Source organism: Monodelphis domestica, chromosome 5 (assembly GCF_027887165.1).
Source record: "Monodelphis domestica isolate mMonDom1 chromosome 5, mMonDom1.pri, whole genome shotgun sequence".
NCBI classification, from domain to species: Eukaryota; Metazoa; Chordata; class Mammalia; order Didelphimorphia; family Didelphidae; genus Monodelphis; species Monodelphis domestica.
This window is the reverse complement of record NC_077231.1, coordinates 217,571,135-217,598,943: the sequence shown is the minus strand read 5'-3', so window position 1 is coordinate 217,598,943 and position 27,809 is coordinate 217,571,135. Positions and strand designations below refer to the sequence as shown.

At 37.4% G+C, this 27,809-nt stretch overlaps 2 protein-coding genes and 1 pseudogene across 2 annotated transcripts in view; 1 reads left to right on the top strand and 2 right to left on the bottom strand.

The window, feature by feature from the left end:
* LOC100617727 (T cell receptor beta constant 2) overlaps positions 1-27,809 on the bottom strand; it is a gene marked incomplete in the record, with an annotated part of 296,241 nt that overhangs the window by 76,329 nt on the left and 192,103 nt on the right.
* Positions 1-27,809, bottom strand: part of TRB (T cell receptor beta constant 2) — a 199,207-nt gene that overhangs the window by 50,747 nt on the left and 120,651 nt on the right. The gene's annotated exons all lie outside the window — the stretch shown is intronic.
* LOC103099820 (tumor necrosis factor alpha-induced protein 8-like) lies at positions 1,904-7,119 on the top strand (annotated as a pseudogene).

Here is a 27,809-nt window from a genome sequence, read left to right as displayed (position 1 = left end):
AAATATTTGTAAAGCAAAAGGTCATCTCTTTCCTCCACCACACACGCACACACATGCAGGCACACACCTGTCAACTTTCCCTTTCCTACCATTTTGTATCAGTTGTCCTATTTTTAGTATTTTCATAGACAAATAGCTTTTAAATGATAACGAAGTTTTCATGAGCATTCCAAATAATTGATCCCTTGAGAATTAACTGAGTGAGATGGAGAGGATGGGTTTCCATACAAGGGAATCAAGGATTTTTTTGATGGTCTATAATCTTCCAAGGCTAAGCTTCTGATGGTGGTAGTGATGTTTGGAGGAAGGATGAAGAGAAAGAGGAGAAAGTTAAAGAGGATAAGGAAGAGAGAGCAGCAATGTTTTGAGGCTTTCTATTCTACAAGGCTGACATCTTGGATTCTTGGAGGATACTATCTGATCATTTCTGAACAAACCAAGAAGAAAGTGGGAGTTTGATTTAGTAATAGATTTCTTCATTCAGGGCTCCTGGAGTTGCCATGTCACTCTGCTCATATGTTTACCCCTAAAGAGGAGGAATCTTCTTCTAAGACAAATGCCAGATCTTGAGGGGATAAGAAAGTTGAATGGAGTTTAGAAAATATTTCCTGACATGCTCAGGAGTCTCAGCTTGTGACCTCAAGCTTTGTATATTTGGGGGAGGAGGGTGACATATAATAACCATCTTTAAAAAAATTGATCAGGTTTTCATAGAAGTATTTCATATTGGGAAAGGCAGGACAAATGGTTGTCAGGAAGTAGAAGAATAGGAAATCAGAACTGGGCTGTCATCTCTGAGTTCAGGTCATTAAACCTATATGAAATGCATTCCATGATACTAAAGAAAGCAATGAATATGATTGTTGAATTGCTATAAGTGATATCAGGAAAACCATAGGAAATGGAATGGTATGAAAGAGACCTAAAAGTTATTATTTTCAAGAAGAGGAAGAAGGTATATTTATAAAGCTATAAGTCAATGAGAATTTCAATTTCTAGAAAGTTCTAAAAATTAAAATAGTTTTGGGAAGCATCAATCACATTCAGGCAGCGTTTGTTTCTATCACCACACACACTACAATAATCTGACCAGGTTTGGATTTTTAAAAAAGATTTACTGGAATAATTATGAAGAAATCACAAAGGAATGCTTCAATTTCAACAAAGTATTTGACGATGTCTTTTAAGCACATACCATTTACCATCAATTGGATACGATGGAAATAGGTGGACTAAATAATAGTTTGGATAGGTGGTTTTAAGGCTTGATAAAGATCAAGTTGTGGGAAGATCTTTAGGAGAGTATGTCTAATCTTGGGTCTATTCAGTTTTTTTATCAGTAACCTGGATGAAAGCATATAAAATCCATGTTCGTGTATCTTTCACTCTGGGCTTACACAGATTGGATTCAGTTTTATCTCTTATAATATTCTTTGTTTCATTAAACTATCAAGGATACGCCTTAGAACTGAAGAATACTGGCTCATCTGACCTTTCTACTTCCCACCGGGGTCTTCCCTAGGAACCTCAGAATGTAGCTCATGTTTAGGTCTCTCAGATGTTTATGTCTTCAGTTTCTCTTCAGAAAGAAGCACCAAGCAACTCTTGGGTTTACAATATATATTTGACATAAGACACAAGACTTTATTTCATCCCATAGAAAATACAGAACATATAAAGGACTCACAGAAACCCATAAACAATGAAGCCAAATCTTTTCTTTCTCTCATCCTTAACTTTGTGGAGTTGAGGTGATATTTGTAGTATCCCAGATTTATAGTGCCATACTGTGGCTGAGACCTCACTTGATGGGAAATAGACTTGGGTTCAGAGAAAGTCAATCTTCTTCCTATTGGAGAAGCACAAACCAACTAACTTGTGATAATAGTATAAGAAAGGGACCATGTTGCTAGTTCATGCCATGACTGGCCTTTGTTGCTTTCCTGCTTTCTGCAGAGACTATTTCATTTCCCCACCTTTTTCTGAGAATGTTGGTTTTGAAATGCAAGTCAGTCTTTTTCTCTTCTCTCTGGGAAGCCTTTACTACAAATTTGTATTGTTCCACCATTGCCTCTTGTTCTTACCATCTCTGGAGACTACATAGTTCCCTTGTTTCCAGGGACTTGATTCCATTCTCCAAACATGGATTAACTATTCTTCCAAAGCATCTCCATGGCTACTATTTCTGAGGATGAATATTTCTATAGGGGACTGTGAAGGTTTCATCTCTTCCAGGAACATATCTGGTTTTGGTCATGCCCCTCCTTTAGTTTTTTTTCCTAACCACTTTAAATGTGACTAAGTGCAGAATCAAAGGTAAAGTACCTCCAAGGAATGTATAGATGTAATTTAAGAGTTTCTTTTGACCACTGCTGTGCAGCTACACTTAGAAACTTGAGTCTATTTCATGGTGCCTTTGATGCTGTTGCCCCTCACCTCACTCTCAGAAAAATCTTCACGTGCTTTGGATAGACATTCTGCCTAACTCACCAATGGATCTGAGGCCTGTTGGCTGCCTGCAATCTGAATTAGCCCATCTTCCAAACATGAGGTGTGGCCACTGTGCATACCACAGCTTCCTGGGGTTGCAGTGGCTAAAGATGTCTTTAATTAAAAAATTCTGCCTGTTCAGACCCCAAGAAAAATACTCTGGAGAAGAGGGTCCAAATCAATAGCAACAACCTTGATTGATGATGCCAGTGGCGATGTTTTAGATGGACTGTATAGAGTGACAAAGAAATACACCCAGTACAGGAAGCAAGCTGAGAAGACCATCAAAACCTAATCAAAACTGTCATCAATCTGGCCATCCTGTACAGGAAAAATCAGTTTAACCAATATGAAGTTGCATTAATGGAGAAGTTCAAGAAGGAGTTTCATCAATTTGCAATGATACATTGCATTGGTCAAATGGTCAATTTCTATAATGTTCATTATACCTTTGATCAGAATGTATTATCCAGACTGCTGAATGAATGTAGAGAGCTACTTCATCAGATCATTCAGCACCACTCATCTGTCAAATCCCATGCATGGGTTAACAATATTTTTGGCCACTTTTCAGGTTGTGAATTCCTTGTTGTCTTGTATAACCCTTTTGGAACCTATTAGCTCTTCTTGCAAAAACTGTGAAGGTATCAATAAAATATTGGATGAAGGGAACATAAGAGAACTGGATTATAATTTTGACTACTAAAGCATTACTTGTAAATGTGGCACTGCTGACTTATGAAGGAAAATATAAATAAAAACAAAGGGTTTTTTAAAAGTTCATAGATACTTCAAAAAGACTTTGCCAAATCAATTTTTTGATTATGAGCCATCTTATTCCCTAACTTCCAAGACTAAACGTCACATCTGATTGCTGTATGTGGGCCTTGATTTTTATTTGAAGAGGAACATATTGCCAAAATATCTGGTTAAAAGCTAACAAATATTTAACATAGGAAAATTATGTTAAATAATACAACTGTATTTATAGTCCCTGGCAAGAACTTTTTTTAAGGGAACTCTTTGTATTGATGGTATACCTATTATATACAATAAAATTAAGCTCTATCTTTTATTTTTCTTCTTGAGGTATGTTTGCTTAAAACAAAACCAAAAACTTTTCCTTTTGACACCAATGCTATTTTAGAAACAATTGGAGTTTTCTACTTCTTTCCTTGATGCTTTTGCAAAGTTTTTTCTCTCTAGTGTTATAATTCACTCCAAACCAAATCAAATGCCATGGAAAATTTCCTTAGATTTTCATGCCTTTAAAGATGAAGTTTTAACCCTTTCAGGAATAAGAAATTATATATTTAAAAGAATTCATAGTATAATAAAATCTGTTAAAATATGACTATCATGTCATTTAAAAAACTGTCTTCAACATATTGTCTTGCCCTTTGATGTTGATATCTATGTTTCCCAAAATGTAACAGGTCCATATTGTTTAACTTTGAGTGTTTGTTAGTGCAATTGTGGAACATAATAACCTTGATGTTGTTTTGAAAATGTGTTTACGTTAAATGTGGGCAAGACAAATTTCAAAACTAAGAGAAAGAAGAATGACAATCTGGAATGTTTTTGGTATGGGACCATCAAAAGTAAGTGACCAGTTGGTTTAATAAACAGAGAAACCCATCACAAATGTCTGGGCAGTTTTTTTAAAGAACTTCTCATAGAGCAAACATATCAAATTGAATGGATATCAAATGTTTGAAAAGTTTCATTGTGAATACATACAATGTCACTTTTTAAATATAATTGCCAAAGTTGTTTATATTTTGTTGGATTGTTTGATGTTTAAATCAAAGAACATTTGGACTTAAAAAATAAAAGAACTACTTTTTTGGTGAAACTTTGAGTAATCATGAGGAATGAGAGTGATATCAGAAGTCTAGAGTTTATTCAGTGTTATTTCAACATTTCAAAAAGGTACCAGGAGAGACAGGATGGTATAGTAGAAAGGAATTTGGAATCAGATCTTTGTTCAAAACCCATCTCTGCTACTTATTAACTGTGTGACTGTAGGCAAACCATTTCATCTTTGCCTGAGGTTGCTCATCTCTAAAATGAAAATGTTCAACAAGATGACTTCTAAGTCCCCTTACAAATCCATTGTTCGATAAAAATATTTCCAGTTGGATTTTTGTAGTTGCAAAAGTTAGGTAGAGAAAGAAAACCATGTAGATGTCCATTGATTAGGCAATGGTTGAACAAACTATAACAAACAAAAGTTTGAAATTTTCTTACTTTATTAGAAATGGCTGAATGGGAGCCATTTGGAGAGACAAGGGAAGATGGTGTAATGATAGTCATGATGATGCTTCTACCCTCCTCCACAGGTGCTAAGTTCAGCACAATGGCACTACCCATTTAACTTTTGGAACTTAGAAAATGATTGGAAGAGCAGATGAGTGGGCAGAATGGGGATCACTGTGTAGGAATTGATCTGAAGGAGAATATGGACTGGCACTTTTTTTGTCTTTTTTAAAAAACCCTTACCTTCTTTCTTAGAATCAATACTATGTATTTATTGGTTCTAAGGCAGAAGAGTGGTAAGGGCTAGGCAATGGGAGTTAAGTGACTTGCCCAGGGTCACACAGCTAGGAAATTTCTGAGGCCAGATTTGAACCCAGGTCTTCCCATTTCTGGGCCTGGCTCTCAATCTACTGATCTACTCAACTGCCCCAGACTGGCACTTTTCAAAGACAAAAGGGTGAGAGAAAAAATTGTCATGACATCGGGCAGCTTGCATTTTTCCTCAGCAGCTGATTTTTTTCCCCTAAGATAAGTCTTTAAGAGGAAGGTCACTCCCTTTGGATCTGAATAGGTCTCAGTGCAAGTAATGAATATATTTGGCAATAAGAATGAAAACTGTGGCCAAAACAAAGCAAGGACAAGCGCTGTCTTTCTGAACTTTTTCCTTGAAAAGTACTGCAGTTTAGTCTACCTCCCTCGTCCCTTCCCTTGGCTATATCACAGGTTTTTAAATTATTCCTTGCAGTTGACTCACAGGAATACATGCCAATGTAGACATTTCACTCATAGGAATGGCTCCACCTTCACCTACTGTCCATATTCCTTTCCATTCAGTTCCAGAGTATTATTTAAATCAGTCAACCTCAGGCAAGGTCATGGTTGAGTAGCAATTAGATTAGGTAACACCACAGTAGAAATTAATACAAAAAACACCAGTTTTCCAAAGCATCAGAGTATAATCATTCACTCCCAGCTCCAACTCTTCAGGGGAAAAACAAAAGAACAATAAAACAAAATCTGTTTTTTCCCTTCTCCAACCAAGAAATTTAATGTCTTGTCATAGACTTCTCTTCTCCCCTCAATCCAATCACCTCAGCAGTTGGTAAATACTAAGATTTTCCTTTTGAGTTGTTGCTACCACACCACATATGAGACAATCACTATCACTGAACATGAGAAGGAACAAGCACTTACACAGCACCTCTTATGTGCTAAGTTCTTCAAAAATATTACCTCATTTGATCTTTGCAACAACACTGTTGGGTAGGTGCTATTATCCTCATTTTATAGTTGAAGAAATTGAGGCAACCAGAGATTTGAGGCTGGATTTGAACTCATGTCTTTCTGAATCCAGGCCCAGTGCTTGACCACTATACCATGTAGTTGGCTAAGAGACTAAGAGATCAACATCAATAGATTAGCATAGCAGTTTGGTGCTCCAATCTGTCTATCCTTGCGGCTCCCCTCCTTCGAGAGAGGCTCTGCTCAAAGGCTCCTAGGCATCGATTGCTAAATTTATTAGCTTGTCTCTCATCGTTTTTATGGATTTGCCTCTGTTCATTCTCCTTCAATATTCCATAAACCACTCATGTTTGCCACCTCTGCTGTGGCTGTGCTCCTCATCAGCACTCCCTTCACACCTGTGCATTCCAGGAAGAAAAGGGGAGCTGAAAACCCATTTATTATCTGCTTCTAGACTGACTTGCAAGACTGATAATATGATGATGTTCCCTCATCTACTCTATAGCCAAGTTGGCTTCCTTGCTATTCCCATGAACTTCCATTGTCTTGCTCCTTGGCCTTTATACTGGTCATCCCCTGGGCAGAGAATGCTCACCTTCTCATGTGTCCAAACACCTGACTCTCCCTTCATGGCTCAGTTCGTATTAGTGCCGTATCTTCTAAGAGGTCTTTCCCGATTCCTCTAGTTATGGAATCAGGCTGAATCGGTATTTACATATATGTGTAGATGTCTCTGTATTTATGTGTGTGGCTACTCTTCATGTGAATATTTATAATATATACCCTATATTTACTTATCTGTGAACTTGTTTTCTCTCTCTAATAGAATGTAATCTTGCTGAGGGCAGGTTTTCTCATTTTTGGCTTTAGATCTGCATCACATAGTGTATTATTTGGTACATAGTAGGTACTCAATAAAAGCTTATTGATTAATAGATTGATTAAGTCAGAGTAGGGAAATTATGGGAAGAAGGTAGTTTATTAGGTGGCCAAATCTTCCAGAAACACTGTGCGGGAATCAATCTGTAGGAGAATATGGACTGACACTTTTCTTGTCTTTTTTTTAAAAAAACTGACTTGAACCCAGGACCTCCCATCTCTGGGCCTGGCTCTCAATCCACTGAGCCATCCAGCTGCCCCAGCCTGGCACTTTTCAAAGACAAAATGGTGAGAGAAAGAATGGTCATGACATCAGACAGCTTGCCTTTTTCCTCAACAGCTGTTGTTTTTTAAAACAAACCAAAAAAGCCTTTCCTTTTCATCTTAGAATTAGTATTGTGTATTGGTTCTAAGAACCAGTTCTAAGAACAAAAGAGTGATGTGGGCTGGGCAATGGAGAGTAAATGACTTGCTCAGGGTCATATAGCTAGGAAGTGTCTGAGGTCAGATTTGAACCCAGGACCTCCCATCTCTGGACCTAGATGTCAACTGACTGAGTCACCTAACTGCCCCCAAACTCAGAAAGCTTTAAAAATGCAGCCAAAGGAACAGTGATAAAGAATCAATCAATTGACACACTAAAGGTTTATTAAGTGCCTATGGCAAGGCACCTTAATAAAAACTGGGAATATAGAAGCATATTGGTTAGATCAGAGCCTAGGCAGACCTTAGCCAATTAGTATCCAGGTAGCTCACCTGAAACAGAGACAGAGCTGGGACAAGGGCAGCATCTGGGAAGCAAAGCACCTGGAGTCTACTTGGAGGCTTGTTCACCAGCATCATTAACACTCTGGATGGAGTGTTAAGGAGCACATAAAGAGATTAACTCACAGTTAGCAACTGCAAGAAGAAAGTCAGAGGAGTACAGTGTATTAGGAATTAATTAGAATTGAATTCCCTGAAAATTAATAAGATACCAAATGGAAAGCAATGGCTCCAAGAAACCACAAATATAAAATCGAAATTGTGAGTTAAAAAAACTGAACTGAAAGTATTTATTATACTTTTTAAAACAACTGATTGGAAAGCAGGTCAAAGAGTGTTCTTATAAAAATGATCAATCTTTGTGGAAAACATGACCCTCTCCCCAAAACGTTGATATACCATGTTATTTTTATTTATTTATTTTAGAATTGAAAAATTTTATTTAATTAATTGATTTAGAATATTTTTCCATTGGTTACATGATTCATGTTCCTTTTCTCCCCTCTTCCCCTCAGTTCCACCCCCCCCCACAAGTAATTCCACTGGGTTTTACATATGTCTTTGATCAAGACCTATTTCCATATTACTAATATTCATATTAGGGTGGTCTATTACAGTCTATATCCCCAATCATATCCCCATCGACCCATGTGACCAAGCAGTTGTTTTTCTTCTGTGTTTCTACTCCCACAGTTCTTTCTTTGGATGTGGATAGCATTCTTTCTTATGACTTTCTCAGAATTGGCCTGGATTATTGCATTGCTGCTAATAGAGAAGTCCATTACATTCAATTATGCCTAAGTGTATCAGTTTCTGTGTACAATATTCTCCTGGTTCTGCTCCTTTCATTTTGCATCAATTCCTGGAGGTCATTCCAGTTCACATGGAATTCCTACAATTCATTCCTACATACCATGTTTAAAAAAATCATCAATGGGGGCAGCTGGGTGGCTCAGTGGATTGAGAGTCAGGCCTAGAGATGGGAGGTCCTAGCTTCAAATTTGGCCTCAGACACTTCCTAGCTGTGTGACCCTGGGCAAGTCACTTAAACCCCATTGCCTAGCCTTTACCCTCTTCTGCCTTGGAGCCAATTTGGCTCCAAACCAGAAGGTAAAGGTTATTTAAAAAAATAAAGAAATCATCAATAAAACCTTCCCAGATATATTCAAACTAGAGGGAAGAATGAAAATAGAAGGAACCCACCAATTGACTCCCAGAAAGAGGCTCAAAATAAAAACTTCTGAGTATCATAACTAAAAATCCAGAGCTTCCAGATCAAAGAAAAAAAAATCAAACCTCAGAAGGAGCCGAAAAGAAAGTTCTAGTACCAGGAACCTGATGTCAGTATCACATAAGATCTGACAGCTATCAAATAGAAGAGAAGAGAGACTGGAATATGAGATTCCAAAAGGCAAAAAAAGAAAAGTCTCACAATCAAGAATCATCTATTCTTAAAAGTGAATATAATCCTACAGGAGAAAAATGATTTTTAAAAGTAAGGTCTTCCAAGGATTCCTAATGCATAAGCAAACTCAGCAGGAACTTTGAAATGCCAACACTGGAGTTGTGAAATACAAAAAATATAAATACTTCTAGAAGGGATTATATGACAATGTATTACATTCTAATAGGAGGATGAAAAAAAAACAAACTAGTCTTATCACAACCCTAAAGTTGTGAATACTTAAAGATAAACTTAAGTAAGACTGGCAGAAGGCCCAGGTTTGCCAACATTTTGTTTTGATGGTCTTAGAAAAAAGATATAGGTTAAACATGGGAATATACTGGGGGAAAAGAGAAAGTTAGGAGACTTTGTCTCATATAATAGGGGTACATTAGATGATGACTAAATATAGGGAAAGTGGTGAGGGAATGAACATGTCATGAACCTCAGTTTCATCTGAATTACACATGAATATTGAACACACATGCACATACCCACACACATAAACACAAAATATTCATAGCTGCGCTCTTTGTGGTGGCAAAAAAAAATTGGAAAATGAGGGGATGCCCATCAATTGGGGAATGGCTGAACAAATTGTGGTATATGTTGGTGATGGAATACTATTGTGCTAAAAGGAATAATAAAGTGGAGGAATTCCATGGGGACTGGAACAACCTCCAGGAAGTGATGCAGAGAGAGAGGAGCAGAACCAGGAGAACATTGTACACAGAGACTGACACACTGTGGTACAATCCAACGTAATGGACTTCTCTACTAGCAGCAATGCAATGATCCAAGACATCTCTGAGGGACTAATGAGAAAGATCACTACCCACATCCAGAGAAAGAACTGTGGGAGTAGAAACACAGAAGAAAAACAACTGCCTGATCACATGGTTCAATGGGGATATGATTGAGGATGTAGACCCTAAATGAACACGCTAGTGCAAATATCAATAATATGGAAATAGGTCTTGATCATTGACACATGTAAAACCCAGTGGAATTGTGTGTTGGCTCTGGGAGGGGGTGGGAGGAGGGAAAGGAAAGAACATGAATCATGTAACCATGGAAAAATTTTTCTTAATTAATCAATTAAATAAAAAATTAAAAAAGAAGCAGTACAGGGTAGATGAAGGCAGCATAACAAGCAAAACAAACTCCAGTATCAGAAGGTACAGTGTAAAGAGGCAATTAAAATGAAAGAAATACTAAAACTTATTATTGGGACTGGGGAAACATATTATTAGTGGTCAGCACCTTCTCTTTATAGGAGAATGGTGAAGGACAAAGCCAGGAAAGGAGTTATGCATGTCAGAATACTGTTAGGAGCGTGGATTCTTAAAGCTATTGGAAGAGTTTAATGATAGTGCAGAATACTGGGAAGTGAATGTAAATTAAAAAATAAAAGGCAACAATAAAGCTTTTTTAAAAGGGCATTAAAGAGGCAGAGCTAAGATGGTGGCAGAGTAGCAGGAACCTTAGGACTTTCCTTCCAACGGATCACTACTAAGTGTCTCAAAAGGACAAAAATCAAAATCACACAAGTAAAGGGCTCTTCCATTGGGTGCAGGCTTAAATGTAGGCAGTGTTTGGGGATTTCCATGCTATAAGGGGGCAAAAATACACTTATTAAAGTAGGAGCTGATCACCTCTCTCCCACACCACCTATCTCACTCAAGTCAAAGTGAGGGCAGGGCCAATTCTTGAATTCTTGGGGGCTGGCTGAGGGCACCACAGACTTATCCCTGAGGGCAGTGCCAGGCCTTGGCAGAGACACCTGGGATTTGAGACTGATGAACATGGAGCCCTGGGCAGCAGAGTGAGAAACTTTGGCAGAAGTAAGGTTGGCCTTGGCAAGTAGGACTGGAAAAATAGCCTCAGGGCAAACCATTTTAAAGTACAAGAACTACCTGGACTATATGAGAATTTAAAATTAGGTTTTATGCTAACTATAAGAATTCTAAAGTAATATTGTGGTCACTGCAGAAATAAGTGCCAAACTGAAGATAAAAAGTCAGTCTGAGAGGTTGGTACTGAGGTATTTGCTGATTAATCTCAGTTACTCTCCTGATTAGGCCAGTACACACAACTAGTTTGAAAAGCAAGGGTTTCTATAAAATTATATTTTTTATATAAAATAAGTATAAAAAGATAAAAAAAACCCAAGGAATCCCTGTTAAACTAAGGTTTCTAAGCTTTCCCATACCCTCTATTTGGACCTCACAGCCCAGTCTTCTGTTCTTCCAAAATTATACTCTTTCCTTACCAGCTAACTATAAATCTCCAAATAAAACACTAATCTGACTAATCTACAACTAAGGGAAACATCGCTTATTTGTTTATACCTTGCCTCCAAACAGATTGGCCCTGGTAGGCCTAAAAAATATCTGGGCCCACCAGTTACTTGGCAATGAGGAAAATCTCGAGTGGCCACAAAGCAAAGGTTTGTCTTTGCCTTCTTCTTGATGGTTTCTGAAGACAGGAACCAGGAAACCTTCTAGGATGGTTCAAATCTCTCTCATACCAAAGATGGCTTGGGAAAGGAGTCCAAACTAAATCTTAAGACCACCATAAGATTTTGCTGTCACAAGAATCTTCCTGGGAATCAGTTTTCCTTCTCTCTTCTTGAATTCTTCTCAGTGGAAAATAAAACAGGTTTGCAGTCTGTTCAGTTCAGGGAAATACACTGTCAGAACAACTAGAAAATAGTCCAGTCACAGCTAGTGCCACAGTCAAACTGTTTGTGTTCCTAATGGCCACCAAACAGAACTGAGCCTGCATGCCTTATGTTATAAACCTTGCTTGTACCCTCCAATCTGTTTGAGGACCTAGGAATTTGCAAAATCCTTTTGCAACCCTATTTATTTACTAATCTTAAGTACCTTACTTCTAAATCTACTACTACATCACTGATTTTAAAAATTAACTCTTAAGACACAAGTCTGTTAGCCACTCTTGACAATTTAGTTTAATAGAGATATAGTAAAAGAGAGAAATATAGGAAGAAGTAGAAAGTATTGCCTAGCTACATACCCTATAATTTCTGTCCAAAGAAGTCCAGCTAACCACCCAGAAAGGACTCCCTAAAGTCCCAATCTCCACATGGAGTCATGGTAGTGTGTTCAGCAAGGGTTCCACCAATGCAGCTTTCTTCAGGAAATGAAAGCCTCTCCAGAATCAGTCTCTCCAGAAGCCAGGAAAAGAAGGCCAGCTACTCACCCAGCAAGCTAATGCAGAATCCAGGGAAAGAGTATCCTCTTTCAGTCTAGCTCACTGACTCAGAGTCTCCAAAGATGAACTCCAAAGGAGAAGAAGTTCAAAGGACAAAGAAGAAAAGGCAGGATTAAAAGAGGAAATCAAAATGATGGGTAATACACAGGTGGTAATCATAACTCTGAATGTGAATGGGATGAAATCACACATAAAATGGAAGCAGATAGCAGAATGGATTAGTGGATTGGAGAACTTGCCTAGCTCACACTTTGGGGTTCTCAGTCAGGTGTAACGGCAAGGTGGAAAAGAATGACAGAAGGCTGCTATGTGTATGTATCTGCCTGGGGCAAAGCTCTGCATGGAATGGCTGCTTTTTCATGCCCAGGTTTAGCATTTATTTTCATACCCATTTTTTAAGGACACAGTTACATTATTCAACATACGTGTTCAAATAAAGATAATTGGATAAGTGATATGTTAGCTTTAAACAAATTGTTTGATAAACATTCTGAGATCATTCTATATACTTGTATTGTAACTATTGATTCTGACAGGATACACAAAGGTTTTGTACAAGATAAATGATTTCATCACAGGTGGCTTAATTTTCTCATTAACCTGTGAGGTGCTTGGGCTTACAGACAATCAAAGAGAATCATGTGTTACTTATAATAAAAATAGATAATCAATCGGAAGTTCTAGAGACAAATCAAGAACACTGTGGCCAAGTTAAGGGATCAAAGGGGTAATAGAAGTATAACTAGTTCTAATGTTAAACTGGTCATTTTTCAGAATTTCATTGGGGAGTTTTCCAAGGAGGGTTTTGGTTGGTAAATCAAGTCATGGAGGCATGATGAGGCATGGTGTACTAAAAGCACATTGTACAGGGGTCTCCTTATATGCACTGGCTTAAAAGAATAAGTTTCTGCACATGGGAGTGGGAGATTTCTGTCACAATTTTGTGGGCACAGATTTTGCTGGGAATTATATATCTAAGCAAAAGTTAACCCATGATGGTCTTTTGGGTTTGGTTTTGAGAGTGATCTTTTGGTGATATTTTTGGGGAATAGTGTGCAAGTATTTTGCTCTCATATTATTCCTTATGAGACTAGGGAGAGAACAATAATCATATCAATTCCATTAGTAAGGGATGTTGGTAAGAGAAATCATACAGAAGGGGCTGAGTGGGAAATTCCATCCTGCCAAGGAGCCACTTTGTGACCTCTTGGCTTCCATGAGTGACCTTGTCGAGACATTGTGGCCTGACGGCTCCTGGCAGATTAGAAACTAAAATCCTACCATATGTTGGTGACAAGAAATACACATGAGACAGGTAGATACACACAGGGTAAAGGTAAGAGACTGGAGCAAAACTTATTGGGCATCAACTGAGAAAAAGAAGGCAGAAGTCATAATCAAGAAATCTGACAAAGTCAAAGTAAGAACTACTACTTAAAGAATCCTTAGAGAATCAACTAAAAAGCTCATGGGAATAATCAACAACTTTAGCAAAGTTACAGGATACAAAATAAACTGAAATAAACCAACATTTCTATGTATTTCGAACACAACTTGGCAGCAAGAGAAATTACATTTAAAATCACTCTAGACAACATAAAATATTTAGGAATTTATTTGCCTAAACAAACACAGGAATTATATGAACATGACTATAAAACACTTTTCACACAATTAAAACTAGATCTAAATAATTGGAAAAACATTAATTGCTCATTTGTAGAATGGTACTGGCTAAGAGACAGAAGAGAGCATCAATGGAATAGACTAGGGGTAAATGACCTCGGCAAGAGAGTGTATGATAAGCCCAAAGATCCCAGCTTCTGGGACAAGAACCTACTATTTGCTCAAAACTGCTGGGAAACTTGGAAAACAGTATAGGAGAAATTAGGTTTAGAGCAACATCTCACACCCTATACAAAGATAATTCAGAGTGGGTAAATAACTTAAATATAAAGAAGTAAATCATAAGTAAATTAGGTGAACATAATATAGCATACCTGAGATCTATGGGGGAAAAAGACTCTAAGACCAAGCAAGAGATAGAGAAGAGTATAAAATGTAAAATGAATAATTCTGATTACATTAAATTAAAAAGGTTTTGTACAAACAAAACGAATGCAACCAAAATTAGAAGGGAAGCAACAAATTGGGAAAAAATGTTTATGACAAAAACCTCTAACAAAGGTCTACTTTCTCAAATCTATAAGGATCTAAGTCTATTGTCCAAAAAAAAAATCAAGACATTTTCCAATTGATAGATGGGTAAGCAACAGAAATATGCAGTTTTCAGATAAAAAATCAAAATTATCAATAAGCACATGAAAAGGTGTTCTAAATCTCTTATAATTAGAGAGATACAAATCAAAACAAATCTGAGGTACCATCTCACACCTAACAGATTGACTTATATGACAACAAAGGAAAGTAATAAATGTTGTAGGGGAATGTGGCAAAATTGGGAAGCTAATGCATTGCTGGTGCAGTTGTGAATTGATGCAACCATTCAGGAAGGCAATTTGTAACTATCTCCAAAGGGCTTTAAAAGACTGCCTGCCCTTTTATTCAGCCATAATACTGCCAGGTTTGTACCCCGAAGTGATAATGTGGAAAAAAGACTTGTACCAAAGTATTAATTTTGTATGTATTATGTACTTTGTGGTGGCAAAAAATTGGAAAATGAGAGGCTATCCATCAATTGGGAAATGGCTGAACAAATTGTGGTATTTGATGGTGACAGAATACTCTTGAGCTAAAAGAAATAATGAATTGAAGGAATTCCATGCAAACTGTAAGTACCTCCAGGAATTGATGGAGATTGAAAGGAGCAGGACCAGGGGAACATTATACATAGAGATTGATATGCTGTGGCACAATCAAATGTAATGGATTTCTCTATTATTAGGAATGCAATGATCCAGGGCAATTTTGAAGGACTTATAAGAAGGAACACTATCCACATCCAGAGTAAGAAATGTGTGAGTAGAAACTCAGAAGAAAAACATGATTGATCACATGATTTGAAGAGGATTTCATTGGGAATGTTGACTTTAAATGATCCCTCTATTGCAAATATTAATAATAGGGAAATAGATTTTGAACAATGATGTTCATGTTACATGTAAAACCCAGTGGAATTGCTCATTGGCTCTGGGAGGTGGGAGGGAGGAGGGGAGGGAAAGAACATGAATCATGTAGCCATGGAAAAATGCTCTAAATTAATTAATTATTTAATGAAATTATTTTCATTTTTAAAAAAATTAAAAAGGGGTTAAATAATCGATTTCCAAAATGACTGATCAATAGTATGTTAGTCACTGGCAAGATTTTGTAATGCATTACAAAAGAGATGGTTTGTCAGTCTTTAGAAAAGAATGTGATTATTGAAAAAGAAATAAAGGAAAAATCCATACCAAACTTTCTCTCTCTGTCTGTCTCTCTCTGTTTCTCAACAAACCATCCTTCCATTTTTATATTAATTTTTTCAGTTAACAAATGTTTATTTTCTTTCTCTTTGAGTCCCCCTAAAAACCTTGAAACAAAAATGTTTCATGTAACTCTCTCCCCTCCCCCCTCTCCTCTTAGGTGATCAGAAAATGCCATAACAATAATATATTGTAAATTTAGGAAAGCTTTTGAAAAATTCTCCAAGTTAGATCCTTATTAATAAGGTGCAAGAATTTGAAATATGCGATCTTATAGGACTGTTCAATGGATCTTTAGCTGGTTAAATTAGTAACAGAGTTAATTCCTGGTCAGGGGCTTTCTTACTTCTTGAAATACTCATAAAAAGGGCTAAATATTTTGCTATGATGACATATTGTTTCCTGTGTCTTCATCCTCTACTCTGTCCCCAGGCTCCCCAAGGTGTTGCCCAGATCCTGCATCTAGCCAGCCACATGCCCACTGCTTACTTCCTGTACTAGGTTTGTGCATAGACAGAAGGAGACTGTGCCATACTGTGCCTTTGTAACTGGCACAAAGATACACAGCCAAGTCTTCCACTTCTGTATAACCAATCTTCAGAATGGAGGATGAGTACTTCGGCCACTCAGCTGTAAACCTAGACTTATCCACCTTGGATTCCACCATTTTATTATCCCGAAAGTCATACAGGAACTGTGGCCTTTGCTCTGATTTCTGTCTGTACCAGTAGAGGACATCATAAGTGGGCATTGGCTCACACTGTAGGGTCACTGCCTGGCCAGTCCTTGTGATGAGGTGTTTTGGATTCTGGGTGACTCTGGCATTTATAAGACCTATAAGGGAAGGAACCACACACCAGGATTAAGAACTCAAAAGGGTAGAGGCTGGAGCTGAAACTGGTCTAGCCTAGCAATGGAATTTTGCATAGTGACCAGAGCTTACCTGCACCTAAGAGACAAAATATTGCACAGCAGAAGAAGCACATATCCATTGAGAATTTAGAGCAAGAATGAGGCATGTGTCTAGCTCAGGGCTCTGTCCCACAGGGAGGAAGATCTTCAGTTCTGACAATGAGGAAGCCCTCCTAAGCCAGATTTGTAATGTGACTTCACTCATCTCCTAAGGATCTATAGCTTTAGCACTGTCCCTTTAGAAAGGGTCATACACTCCTCATATTCAGGGAACATGCAATACTCCAAAAGTCTCATTATATATGCAAATATAGCATGTTTTGGATAAAGTCCAGATTCTGGGGTGAAGAATACCTGGGTTCAAATTCAACTTAAAATATTTACTCCATATGTGATCCTGGCCAAGTCACTTAAAGTTTCTGTGCCTCAGTTTCCACACCTATAAAATAGAGATAAGAATACCTACCTAATAAGATTGTTATGAGGATCAAATGAGATAATATATGGAAAGTGCTTTGTTGACGACAAAGTGTTAAATAAATATTATTGCTGTTGTAGTTATCTTTGTCCCTAAAACATCTTTTTCTAATGATTCTGGCCCATCATGTTTGTTTGTTTTCAAGTTCAAATCAGGTTAATCAAGCAAAACTTTAGATAAGTGTTAACTATGTAAAAGGCATGGATTTTATGGTCTAGGACTGCCTGGAAGACTAGCAGATATACTGAATTTAGAAAAAGAAGACCTGAGTTCTAGTTTGACATCTGCTATTTTCTAGTTGTGGGATTCTAGATCCTTAATGTCATTTTGGAGACTCAGGTTGTTAATCTGCAAAATGGGATCATAATTATTGTGTCACAACCCTGACAAAGTTGTATGGAATATTTTTTGTAAAATATAAATCTGAGCTATTAATATAATTGTTCCCATGAGAAATTAAATCAAGGGCAATCAATCAAGATGTTCTGGTGAATTATTGTTTGAATGAGAGATTTTTCATCATTTGCCTTTTGATTGACCTAGGTGAAATTAATTTTACTGACGTATATCTTAAATGGAATCATTTAAGTAACCTGGAGTGAAGAACATAAGAATAAACAATATAGAAGGTGCCACTGCCACCTAGTGGAAAACCAGCTAGAAGTAGAAACATTCAAAAAGGGAGAGGTGAAAGAAACTGGGAATTGGAGATAGGAAAAGCAAAGGTACTGCCATATTAAAGGCTGAGGGATAGATTGTGTCAATCAATCAATAAATCTATTAGTCAGAAAATAAGCATTTGTTCAATGTCTAATTGCCAGCACTGTGCTAGATAATGAGGATATAAAAACAAAAATATGACAAAGTTTAAATTCTATCTTGTGAATAATATATACATATATTAGCATATACCATATATACATAGAAGGTACTTTTTCGGGGGGAGAAATTTGCTTCTATGGGGTGGGTATGAGTGATTCATGAAAGCTTTCATAAGCAGTTAACTAAGAAAAAATTTTTGCAATGAGTTCTCTGTTAAGAGTCTCATATCCAAAATATATAAGGAGTTGATTCAAATTTATAGTAAGAGTCATCCCCAATTTAAAAATGGCCAAAGGATATGAAAAGAATTTTCCAAGGAAAAAAAATCATTTATCTGTACTCATATAAAAAGTATTTCAGGTCAGTAACAATTAGAGAAACAAAAATTAAAGCATCTCTCCTGAGACGGGGGAGACTGACATAAAGGAAAATTATAAATATTGGCAAAACTTCAGGAAAAGAGGTATAGTAATATATTGTTAGTGGAACTGTGATTTGAACTGGAAAATAATTCGTTCCTTCTCCCCCAAATTTCTAAATGGTGTATACCCTTAGACCCATCGATATTGCTGTGAAGTCTATCACCACATAATGATTAAGGTAAAAGGAAAAAGGTCCTAAGTGCACAAAAATATTTATGGCAGCTCTTTTTGTGATGGCAAAGAATTCGAAATTAAAATAGTGCCCATCATTTGGGGAATGGCAAAACAAATTATCTTATGAATATTATGGAATGTTATTTTGCTATAAGAAATGATAAAAAAAAAGGACTACTTCAGAGAAGTCTAGGAAAATTTCTTTGAACTGATACAGAATGAAGTCAGAAGAACTAGAATAATTATAATAACAATACATTGTAACAACAGAGAAAGAAGAAAAGAGCTCTTATCAATGGAATGACTAGTCATTATTTCAAAGCACTGATAATGAAGCATGTTTACCCATCTCTTAACAGAGAAGTGATGGGCTCAGGTAAAGAACGAAATATTTTTTGGGTCATGGCTAATTGAGGAATTTGTTTTACTTGACTAGGTATATTGTTTCAAGTCTCCCCCCCCCCCCAATGGGTTAGGAGGGAGAGAAAATAATCTCAAAATTAAAAAAAAATAAAAAATTTAAAAATCTTCATGTAGAAGTGGCTTGAAGTCACTTTTGAAGGAAAAATAGAGATTATAAGGAGAAAAGTTTAGGAGGTATGTATAGCCTAAGAGACACCCAATGCAAAAACAAGAAGATAGGAGATAAAATTTATTAAGACAGAGGAGGAGAAGAGAAATATACCTTGGAATCTAGCACACTGAAGGCTTCCCTGTGACACTTCTAACCTAGCAGGGCCAGAGGAGAGAGAATGAAAGAGTAGTTTGAAAATTAGAAGGTCTTAGTAAGTGATTTCTAAGTTTCTTCTACTCCTGAATATATGATTTTATCATTTTATTCATTAGAACTTCCATCCAGGTTTGCAAGTTAACCAAATTGTTCATGTGAGTCACAGAAAAGACGTAAAGCTTCTATATCATTAATCAAACCATTCTATATGTGTAGAAGGGCATCTATGTGCTGCAATGGAGAGTATTGGACTTGAAGTCAAGGAGACCTGTGTTCAAATCCCAACTGAAACACTTGTCAGCTGTGTGACTCTTGGCAAGAATTTTAACTCTGCTTGCCTCACTCTCCTCATTTGTAAAATAAGAATAGTGATAATATCTACCTTCCAGGGGTTGCTGGGAGAATAAGATGAGATAATATTTGTAAAACACTTTGCAAAGCTTAAGAAAGTATGTAAACACTAGCTCTAATCATCTTCATCGTCATCACTGCTGCCACATTATCATCATTGTTATCATCTTTATTATTGGGAGACTGTAATTACAAAGGCAAATAAAGGGTTTGTTGTAATTAGACAGCAGAGATTCAGGGCATGTCCTATATTTTAGGCTTTTCACTTTTATGAAGGAATAAAAGAGAATTGTGACTTTTTTTTACCCATTATGAGGTGCTTTGCATTTTTAGACATATTGACATATGCTTGGAAGTCATTATGACTGCTAAAGATGGAGGGGAAGGGAGAGGGAGTGGAGATAATGATGACAAAATGTGGCCAAGATATCATTCATATTACTTTTTCTGAGGCTATTCCCTGCTCTAAGTATTTGTTTGGGTCTGAATCAGTGGTGTGCTGATATTTTTTTTTAATTTAATAAATGTTTCACAAGTGGCTTTCCAGGGCAATGCATGCATGACACACTTTTAAGTTTAATCCCCATTGTCAACATTTTCCCATCATTTTCTTAAGTCTAAACAATCAACAAAAACAACAAATCAAACCCCGATTTGTAGTATCTGATTTCCTGAGGTGTTAGTGCTCTTGGAAATGTTAATAATTGACTCTCCATCCTGGATCTTCAAGAATTAGGCCCCTATATAATTAGAGCTTTGATGTTTATTGAAAGAAAGGTGACTTGAATGTATTCAAGAACATGTAAGATATCTTCACGCTCAAGAGCTAATAGCTAATAACATAAAGCCAGATAACTTAAGACACATTTTTTTTAGGACAATTCTCTTTAATTATCAATTGCTAAGAGCAGAGAAAACCCTTTTTGAAATAGAAATGGAGGGCATCCATTGGGGAAGTGACAGAGTTAGCACAATCCTTTTTGCTGGCCCCCCATCTACCTATCACAAGAGAGATTCCCATGATAAACATACATCCAGATTGAGATTTATGAAACAGACAGTAATGGAAGATTCGAGGACAATAATGCTGTGTTGATATGTACCTCTGAAATGACATTTCATTTTCTTTTTCTGAAGTAGACCAGATCCATCTGAGCCATATTGTCTCATGATTGCCCTTTTTGTTCAGGGAGGAGGATACGTTGCTGTGCTGTGGTTAAACTGCTGGCACAGAAATACTCAGATGTCTGGTTTCTGTTTGCAGAGTCCATGATTAGAAGAAAGAATTGCTGCTTTGTCCTAGAGGCACGATAGTCATCTGAGATTTCACCTTTGTCTATGATGTTCACATCCATAGAATAGTAGATAAGTTTTAATCCTAACCCTGGGTCTTGTCGATACCAATACATGTAGTCATGTCTCAGATCCTGATCACATCTCAGTGTCACCTTATGTCCCATCTCTTTGACTAGATATTTAAAATTCTGAGTGACTCCAGAATCCGTGGGATCTATAGAGAAAAGAAAAAAAAATAGCTAAGAAATAACTGAAAACAAGTTAGGTGTCAGAGATATAAGGAAAGAATTTGGAGTTGAAATTGGACATTTTGAGCAAGGGGATTCTCACTTGAATGAAGGACTCACCTATTCCTAGGAGAAAAAAACCCATGCAGTAGAAAATCATGGTACCCATGGTAGGAATGAGTGAGAGATCGTCTCAGGACTCATAAACCCCAAAGCTCTAGAAAGAAGTGACTCCACCCTTCTTCCACATAGTGTCTCATCAAAAGCAAAATATCAGAATCTTACAATTTGGGAACTAGAGTGGACCAGACAAAAGAAATCACTAATCAGATGAAAGAAACTAAAGCTTGGGTAAGGAGGCTCGCCTATGTTCCCATGGCTAATTAGTGGAGAAGCTAATTCCTTATCTAACTTTTTTGTAGTATACTGTTCTGTCTCTATATATTGGGGATCTACAGAGAACTGAAAGACATTGTGTTTCTCTGTTTTAACATGTCCTAGAGTGTCATTTGGTGGCTCATTTCTAATCTGCATATATAATATTGTTTCACATATGTAATGAATTTTATTTTTTTTCAAATATCTATATGTTTTGCCTCTGTCATACATACTGGTGGTCTTTCTGAGATATTTTAAGACTTGGCTTCCCGAACTTGGCTTCTTTTAATTCCTAACTCTCAAATTGAATCCTTAATAGCATCTTATCTTGGGCATACACTTTCTTGGATTTTCTCGTATATGCTCCATTTAAGTCCTCTTCTGATATTTTATTATGACACGGAGGTAACCCTGGTTTTTAAAGGCTATGCCAAAAAAGATCAAACTTCAGTGCCTGCATTAGCCAGAAAGTTTTTGAATACTGGATCATGAACTACAAATTTGTTATAAAAAAAAGTCTTGCTAATGCTGTATAGATTTATTCCCAGATTTATTTGATTTTTTAATTTAAAAAAAATTTTTTTTTTGCTTTGAGTTACAAAGGCTTTCTGCTAAGATAGAGGGAGAAACCATGACTTTGTATAAGCAGCAGATGTCACTATCTGGAAAGGTTTGGAAGTTTAGGATGGAAGGAAAATGCAAAAGGAAGAGACAGTCACTTTTCTGATTCTTCCTCCCAACAACAAAAAAAATGTAGTCAGGGATGATCCAGACAATTGGTTAGTCCAGGAGGCAGAATGCATACACATACTATGCTTTTTGGTTTTGAGGATTAGAGCCTTCATGTTATCTATTATTTAAGACAGTAGTGGCAAACTCAAATAGAAATGGGAATCACTAATCCATACATAAGAACCCCTGTGACCTGAATATTGACTGAGTTGACCGAGGCAGATTGGAGTTTCAGTGGATTAAGAGCTAGATCTAAAGATAAGAGTTCCTTCCTTCAAATCTGACCTCAGACACTTATTAGATATGTGACCCTAGACAAGTCATTTAACCCTCATTGTCTTGCCCTTACTACTCTTCTGCCTTGGAAACAACACATAGTATCAATTCTAAGATGGAAGATAAGGATTTTAAAAAATGTAATGCTATCTAGATTTTATTGTATTTTTATTTATTTTATTAAAGATCTCTCAGTTACATTTTAATCTGCTTTGGGCTATACTCAAGTGTGGGTTCTATGTGTCCCTGAGACTTCATATTTGAAACCTCTATCTAAAGCTATTAATAATCCAGTTTACTAAAGACTACTTTAATTACTATTATTATTATTATTTTTAAATCCTTACCTTTAGGCTTAATATTGTGTCTTGGTTCTAAGGTAGAAAAGTGGTAAAGGCTAGGCAATGAGGGAGTGGTGGTATTAAATGACTTACCCAGGGTCACACAACTAGGTTAAATTTAAACCCAGGCTTCCGCAATTAATTCTTAATAAAATAAAATTATAAATTCCTCTTATAATTGACACAATGCATAGCTAAAGAAACCTAAACCCTAGTGACTTATTTAGAGGCTTAAACCTCTGATTTGACTTAATTCTCTGTATATACCAAACTGTTCAACCACTATTATGCTGCAGTTACCATGCTTGTTGCTCCTGTCAAATAAAACTCCCACCACTGGATGCTGCTACTACTGTACTACCAAGTGGTAGTATGTACCACCATATGCCAGTGGTTAGTATTACCACTCCCATTGTCACTGTCACTGCTACTCACCCAGTGAAGATAATCTGGGTGGGTAATACCGATTCGAATTCTAGCCCTTATCCATTCCCTCCCATCTCAAGCCCATGGTAACAATTCACAAAGATTCAACTCCTAACATATATAACTTCATTTCCCATCAAATTTTTCTCCATATCTTCAAAGCAATGGTATTCAGATTACACATGAAACCTCATATTTAAAATGATTAGAGTATCTTTTTACATATATCCATATCTTTCCTATGAATTAGCAAAAAAAAAAACAACAACAAAAACAGCCCTATTAAAAGATATTAATGGAAAGAACCAGAACTATGAGTCCAAGCAGAGAATAAGTCCATTATAAAGCAGCATCATGAAACTATTAGAAAGAAATTGCTGCTTCTGTAGCACTAGGGAGATGAGTTCCCCCTCCAGACATGTGCCTTGCCTATCTTGGTTCCTTAATTGCTGGCATTGTCTGGGTCTGTGGACCCCATCCTTGTTTCCAATGTGCATATACTTCCCCACTTTTGTGTAATTCCTAGAGTAACAGAATAATAGGCCAGACTAGTAACCAAATAGCAGCAGAGTAACAGAGTTTAGTGGAACAACCCACCCAAGTTAATATGCCTTTGAGAAGCAACCCAGCCTAGCCAGAGAACATCCTCATTTATCCATGGAACCACCTAGTGAACTTCATGAGAGTGGCCTTGGAAAAAGTCCATCAAGGCCATGTTCCAGAGTTATGAGTTGCCCTTGCCAGATTTTGTCCCCATGTGTCTGCCCCATTTCCATGGTGGTTTAAATTATACCCATTATTTACCACAGTCAATGAATGTGTGAGTGGAAGAGTATATTTTTGATTTCTGAGTAGAGTGTTGTGTAATTACAGTTCTTATGCTTTTGTTAAGAGTTAATTATGCCAACTGAGTCAGTTGAGTGATTTGTTAATAGGAGGCATGCTGTGAGGACTCATGAGCTACTGTATTAGAAGTGTAGAAACCATCCCTGAGGGTTATACCTAGTGTTCTGAGAGTAATAGCAAAAGCCAGTCCTACTGGAGAACTCCAACTTATGAGTATGGATGTTGGTCGGAAGGAAATGAGCCCACAGAGGGAGTGAAAGGATGGGGTAGGGCCCACCAAGTATGAAATATATACACAATAATTACAAGACCATCGGGGAAGACTCTTGATAATTGAGGGAGTGGGAAAGACTTCATGAGAGAGTGGTGTTTCAGTTGAATCTTGAAAGAGGCCAAGTATTCTAAGAGGCAGATTTGAATAGGAGGGCATTCAAGGCATGTGAGGAAGTCAGCATAAAGACATGAAGATGGCATGTCATGTAATTGCAACAACAAGAATAGTTTGACTAGACCAGTGATGGTGAACTTTTTAGAGACACCCCCACCCCCCTGAGATCACATGCTGTGCCCCTCCCCACCAAGTGATGGGCATGCCCTTCCCCCCTCACTCCACACAGGGAGGGAAAAAGGTCCCCCCTTGGGCTGATGGGCAGAGGGGTGGGTGATGTGAAAAATGTACTCAGGCACATGGAGAAGGGGAAGGGAGCAGCTCCCCTATGTCTTTCTGCCTTTCTAGTAATGAACTCTGGGGTTGGGAGGGGGTGGCTGCATGCCCACAAAGACTGAGCACTCTGTGTGCCATCTATGACACTCATGCCATAGGTTCATCATCACTGGACTAGACTATAGTGTGAATAAAAGGAATAATTTGTCTTCAGGCTATTGAAATTGCTTTGAAAATTATGCCAGGTTGGAGTAAGGAAAGACTTTTATGGATGATGGAATAATTGATGAAGTTTGGTCAATTGAAAATAGAATTGCCTGTATATAAGGAGACTTTCAAGGAGAATAAATGTGTGTGGTTCTGTATGTCTGTATGTGTGCGTGTGTGTGCATCTGTATGTGTGTGTATGTACACACCTTGCTGACAGAAATCTATAATGTCTCATTTTGATTTGGGTCAGTACAATCTAGGGTAGATCTTTAGGAATGTAAACAGGTTGACAGTTCTCCAAACCATGCTCTACAAGGAGTCCTTAAAGATGCTGAGATATTTAGCCTAGAAAAGATAAGTCTTGTGGTGATGATGAGAGAAAGAAGAGGGAAATTCGGACACAGTATTAGATGAAAGAGATGCAGAGAAGGTAGAATCTATAGGATTTGGGAATACATTTGTTGTGTGGAGTAAGAAATCAAGGATGACTTCTAGATTACCTTTTTCTTCCCAATGGTGGAATAGAACTTTAGCTTGGTAGCCCCAGGGACCTTTTTAAGAATTAAAAAAAAAAAAGAAATATGAAACTGCACAGTCTACTCTCTATCTCCAATCAGTTAGCTAGAGAAGCCCTTAGGCATCTTTATTTCAGCTTTTGAACTGACTCTTACCTGGTTTTAAGACTCTCAGATGACTATGTTCAGACATTACCTTCTAATATCTGTCAAGCCGGTCAGGGTGAGTGATTCTTAGGGATCCCATTCAGGAAAACTGCAAAAACACTGCACAAAGTTACAGTGAGAAGACTTCTCAGCGCCTTCCTTCAGCAAAGACGTGGTTTCATATGTAAGTCTTCAAGTGCATTGCTGATCTTTTGGTCTGTCTCTCTGAGGAGTATCTCAAACCCATCCAAACCTCCTCAGAAGGTAACAGAGGACAGCTTACAGCCCAGGAGGTCTGTGCTGGTCCATATTTCCATGCGAAAGGCAGAAATTTAGACCAAAGGAGTTGAAATGGAGAGTGATTTTTTGGCAGTGACTCCAATTACCTTTTGCTGGTTCCTTCCCTCTTTCCTCACATGGCAGACCCTGAGGATCTTAGTGGTACAGCCAATGTAGCCCTTTGCAATATATTGGAACGAAGCTTCACAAAATGTAGGTTGACTTCTTTATCAAAAAATCAGGACTTGATGGAGAGTTCAAGGGTACTTTGAAACTCTAAATTAGACAGGGACTTGGGGTAGAGACTTTGATCGTGCTAGCAGGATGAAATGAATTCAAAAGACAGAGTAAATGCCTATGGATTCTCATTAGCTGTCTGTCAGGTTTTGGTTCCAAGAGAACTAAACCCCTGGGATTTAGACTCTAGGAAGTGACAGATCTTTCTTTATGGAAAGAAAGCTATGACATAGATGGTGTTTTTTTCCCCCTCTAGCTTTAAAACTAAATTATAAGGACATGACTTTTAAAGTGCAAAAACTCAGTCTCTGGGCTTTAAGCTAAAAAAAGAGATGTCAGAATTGTCTCCTCATATGGAGAGAGGAAGAAGTGCTGATGAAGACAACTGATAAGGACATAATATATGGCACAAGTGATAACAACCCAATGGGGAAAAAATGGTACAAAGAATCCCAAATTCAACACACAAGTGGGAATAGCCCCCATCCATGCATCCTAGAGAAATACATCATCAATGTGAAGACAGGGAAGCAGCACCAGAAGCATGTATTGTAATAACAAACATATTCCTCAGTCACAATTCTTCCCCACATATTACTCTCTCCTCCCATGTGCTGACCACATAAATTCCACCCTCTTCACTATGTGTAATTCTTATTTGTATCCCCTGACATATGTTTTACTGCAAGACTGTGCCCCAGATGCATAGGTAAAATGTTCTATTGCTACTCTTCCCAGTATGCTATTTTATTTAGTGCTTTGAAAAAATTGTTTCCTCTATTTATTTTTTAAAACCCTTACTTACATCTTAGAATCAATACTGTGTATTAATTACAAGGCAGAAGAGCAATAAGGGCTAGGCAATGGGGTTAAGTGACTTTTCCAGGGTCACACAGTCAGGAAGTGTCTGAGGTCAGATTTGAACCCAGAACCTCCTGTCTCTAGCCCTGGTTCACTGAGCCACCCAGAGGCCCCTATCTAATTATTTAAAGTTGGTGAAGTATGGTTTTGAATGAATGTGGCCCCACAGAATGCTTTCAAATTAGGTAAGCTTTTCTTGGGGTTCAAGGGGCAGGAGAGGAAGCCCCAGCTATGACATAAATACTTTTAGAAACACAATCTTAGAGCTCTTAGAGATAATAATAGCAAGTATTTACATATATTTTCTCATTTAATTTTTGCAACAATCTGGAGAAGATGCTATTAGTTTTTTCTTTTTATTAATAAGGAAAATGAAGCAAGAATGACTTGCCCAGGGCCATGCAGTAAGTATCTAAAGCCACATTTGAACTCTGGTCTTACAGACTCCAAGTCATCTGGTTCAATCAATACAACCAAACTATTTAATGGAAGAAGTGGCATTACTAACAAGGTGTACTACTTGACTCTTCACTGTTCCATATAATTCCTAGTTCTATCATCTGGGACCACGTATAACAAACATAATGGCTTTTGTACAAAAGAACCTTTAAAAAGTTGGAAGAAATCTGTTGTACTCATCTAACATCTGGCCTGAATTGTGGTACCCAGATCTAAATATAGCTCACTGAAGGTTTAGACTTTCCTCCTCCTAGACACTATGAATCTTTTAATGCAACATACCTT